Here is a 4625-nt window from a genome sequence, read left to right on the forward strand (position 1 = left end):
CTCTCTCTCTCTCTCTCTCTCTCTCTCTCTCTCTCTCTCTCTCTCTCTTAGTTTAGCAGCAAATGTTTCCGCTCAATTCTCTTCCATGTTCTCTGTTTCTTCCCCTACCTCTTTTTCTTGTCCTTCTGTCATAGCTCCTCCTTCCAACTGCCGCACTTTATTTCCCAAGGATGGTATTCATTTTTCCGCAGTTTGGGGGTGCGGGGGAATGGAATGATGCCTTGTGAAAATGCCATGGTCCAGGGATCCCACATTGTTAACCCTGCTTTTCCAAGGAAAGGCTTCCCTCAGCCTTGTCCTATAGGATATTTTGGATTCCCAGCCACCAGCCCAGAAAATTCCACCAAAGTTGTTGCTAAGGGTATTTCTGGACCCCTCTTCCCTGCTCACACCGGCTGCTTGTCTGAAGCGGTGACAGCGCCATAGACCTTGCAGGCATGAGAAGACCAGTTCACCAAGAATCGATGCATTTTTAGAGATACCAATTAGCCTGCTTTTCTGTACTAGTTATTTTATTGTGCTTTTGAAATATTTTATTTTGAAGCCATCCTGATAACTGGGTTGATGTGCAGGCATACCTTTGAGTACACAAGTTTTTAAATTTAAAAGAAAAAAATCTTGCACACCTTGGTCACCAAAAGCACAAGCATTTTCTTGGGCTTCTCCCCCTCCCCCCACACACCCACACACCCCACAATGATCAGCACAGCCAAATGAGGATTGCACGCTTGGGAGAAACGGAATGGAGTGTCCTGGAAGGAGGCCTGGCTGGCTGACCCCCAGAGCAGGACGCCTTCATGCTGCAACCATTCGTTGCAGGTCCTACATGGACATGCAGATGGTGGGCATGTTGTGAGTGCAGCCAGCAGGAGCCAGGGGTCAGACTAGATGGCCCAGGAGGCCCCTTCTGACTCGCGCTGTTTCTATGTTTCTGTGACCACACATAATAACTACATGCTCACAGTTCAACACCATGCGCCATTTGAGATCCGTTTAACTGGAAAGACCAGGAATGGCTGCCCGGATCGTTGCACGCGAGGAACTTGCACGAGGCACCATTATTCAGCAGGGGCTGCCTGCAGAGCATCAGGTCCGAACTGAGCAGCGAGGTGGGGGGAGCGGGGACAACTGCGGCACCTCCTGAAGGTCACCCGTGCCAACACTTCCACCTCTATGCATGTCGACATCCTTCCCTCATGGCGTATATTTCTGTTGATTGCTCTGCGTCGCCAGCAGGAGCTGTCACGGAGCTGATGAGCTTTTTGTCCTTCAGAGAAGCCCACCACGTCCCGCGCATGCTGACCAGCATTTCAGTGGTCATTACCGGCCTCAGTTATATTGGATTTTTGATTATTCCGAAGGCGGGTGGGGTTCCTTCCTGATATAAACTCGAGTAATTTTTCATGGGCCTTTACACTGCCATCTCTTCAGCGACACGATAAAAAGCAGATTGTAAAAGCTGGGGAATATCATTACAGATAGCAAGCATTCTTACATTTTGCTGTCCAGAGGCTGGCCATGAGGTGAAAAGGCAAACATGATTGCCTCTGCTCCCAGGACAGCCAGAAAAATTTGAGCGTAAATGACTGGGGCAAAAGAGGCCATTACACCACAAACATGCCTTAATGCAGGTTGTGGTATACTGCATTTCAGTGCACTTTAGAACTGACCAACTAACTCCAAGACACTTCAGAAGAGGCAGAGAGGGTAGAGGAGTCCAAACTCCTCCATTGTACAGTACCTTCCTTAGAACCAATTAATATTCCACAAAAATGTGCAAGCTCTTGATTTCTAGAATGCTTCATCAGGTTTGGGGATTGGGGCATCTAATCTCTAGCCTTCTGTCCCCTCCCAGTGGGGCAATACACAGTGGCATTCATTCAAGCTGAGGAAAGGTGTCTTTCACCAGGAATATTTTTCTGAACACTTTTCTCCTCTGCTGAGCATTGACCATGAAAATATCAGTTGGGGAAATGCTATTTGGGGATGGTACCTGTGGGGGTAGACGGAGAAGGCTCTTGGGAGTTCTTCAGCCATACCTGTTTTGCTGTTAAAAATGTGCCTGCACTTTGGTTTGCACTTAAGATTAACCTAAAGTTAAGCCATGTTTTAAGCCATGTTTCATTTTTGTTCTACTCAGGGTTTGTCTGGCAGATGATCAAACAACCCACAACTGGCCTTCCCGATCCCTGGGTTTTCTCCCTCCTGCTCTGCCCATTTCTACCCTGTCCCCCACACACTTTTGCAGCACCAAAGTACTGGCTTATAGACTTGCTGTTCCTCCATTACCCTTCCACGCTCTCTCTGCAGCCTGGTGAAACAACCCCTGAACCACACGCAGTTCTGGATTCACACATAATGACAACCATTCCTTTAAACAACCCAGAGTCTGTACCCAACAACAAACCATAGTTTCTTTTTCTGGATTGTTATGTTAACAAACCATCATTTGGTTGTGTGTTCGGGTCTGCACATCACGACAACCCAGAATTCCACTACTCAAGGGTTAAACAAACCATGAGTTAGCTGCTTTGTCACCGGACCATTTCCATAGTCAGATCTATAAGAAGACTATAATCTTTTCATTTTATGGGTACACGAAGCTGTAATACTTCACAACCCGCACTGTGTTCTACTACTGTTTATGGGTTTTGATCGAGGATCACGGCAATATTCTCACCCATTGGGAGTTATTCGGTGGTGGCGTTGTATTTTTATTATCAGCGCTACCTTTCCTCACACTGCAGATGGCACATTCAATGAAGTACAAGTAGGAGGGAAGAAATAGGTCATTAACACGCTGGACGGTGATTCTTGTGTCCCCACATCACAGTCAGTCGGATAAATAACGTGGAGCCCTCTCCGGCTGGCCCACTTCTTTTGACATGCAGTTCTTTTTTTAAAGCAATACCTAAACAGTGCTGCATAAAAACAGGTTTTGGATGCCAGCACGGTGCAGTCATGCAAAAAAGAAGCAAGCAGGAATAAATAGCAAAATCGTTTGGTACCCTGTTCCTCTAAGCCCCATTCATTCCAAAGGGCCTTCAAGTAGCACTAATGGCCCATCAAGAGGCATTAAATATTTGGGGTTATTTCTGTGTATAAGGCATTTTGATCAGGGGGTGGTCCAAAAGAATCAGATGGTGTGAACTGGTGTCCTGCAACAGCAGGGGATTGGAGCTGATTGGCCTTCTTGGCTCCTTCCGACTCTACAATTCTTTGATTCTAGGAGACCGAGGACTCCTGACAGGTCTCAGGGAGAATTGCAGTGCATCCCCAAGTCTTGATGTTTGAGCAGTAGGACTCTGTAAGACCAATGATCCCACAAAGCACAGGCCTAATTTAAGATGCTGGGTCTAACCCATAAAGCCATCTAAGGGAGGTAGTGTGGTATAGTGGTTAGCATGTTGGACTGGGATCTGGGAGATCCAGGTTCTAGTCCTCACTCAGACATGAAAGCCCACTGGGTGACTTTGGGCCAGTCACAGACTCTCAGCCCAACCTACCTCACAGGGTTGTTGTTGTGGGGATAAGATGGAAGAGGAGATGTAAGCTGCCTTGAGCCCTTTGTAGGAAAAAAGACAGGATATAAATTGCTAAATAAACAAACAAACAAATAATAAAATAAAGAAATATTCTATCTGTGACAGCCCTGCCCAGCCCTTGTGGGCTTTGATGGCTGCCTGGGAAACACTAAAGGAGGGCTTTTCATGCAAATCCTGCTCCCAAGTAGCACCTGGCTGACCACTGCTGGAAGCAGGTTACGAGGTCGGGTAGACCCTTGATCTGATGCAGCAGAACCCTTCTTACACTGACTGGCTAAGCGTTTCTGCAGCATTTGGAGCTGCAGTGAACATGGGGTCCATAACCCAGCTTCTGCGCAACTCCTGTGGAAAACAGTGGGGTTTGCGACTTCTGGGAAATTGACCATGTTCAGCAGTATGTGCCCACCAGAGAATGTGCTCGTTTGGATTTTCCTCCTTGTGGATGTTCCAGCTTGTGCACTGAAATGTTTTGCACCGCTGAAGGATGCATAGAACCATTGCCAAGCCATGTGGCCCCCACACCCTCCAGATATGTCAGACTGCAACACCCATCATCCCTGGCAAGTACACTGACTGTGAATAATGGGTGCTATGGTCCCCAAACTAGCAGGCACTGGGTTGAGGAGAGCTGTCCTGGCCTGGAATGTATTAGGTTCTAGATTTCACTCCTGAAATGCAAACCATGATGAAGCAGTGCATAAACTGTTTCTCAAAATTCTCTACCCTGTTTGCAGACAGAGAAGCTGGGAGAGAATTTTCCTGTGTTTCTCCATGGAGAGAAAGGGTCACCATGGGCAAGGGTGGTGCCAGTTTCTTACCTCCCTGCTTGCCCACAGGCCTTTCGTTCCTCTGTTTTTGCAGGGCCAACCATGTTCCTAGCCTGGTCCCCAGGCTCCACCCAGGGGAGGGGGACTTTTGGCACCCAGCTTCAGGGAAAAGGAGGCGAACCAGCACTGCACCAAAATCTGTCCTGAATTTCCTGAAAGTTTCCTTCTGCCTCATTCTCAAGGCATTTTCTAATTTATTTCTGTGCTTTGAGCAAACCGAATCACTGTGAGTGGCCACAGGTGATCTGTGCGC

The sequence above is a fragment of the Varanus komodoensis genome, unplaced genomic scaffold (genome assembly GCF_004798865.1).
Source record: "Varanus komodoensis strain SLA01 unplaced genomic scaffold, ASM479886v1 scaffold8, whole genome shotgun sequence".
NCBI classification, from domain to species: Eukaryota; Metazoa; Chordata; class Lepidosauria; order Squamata; family Varanidae; genus Varanus; species Varanus komodoensis.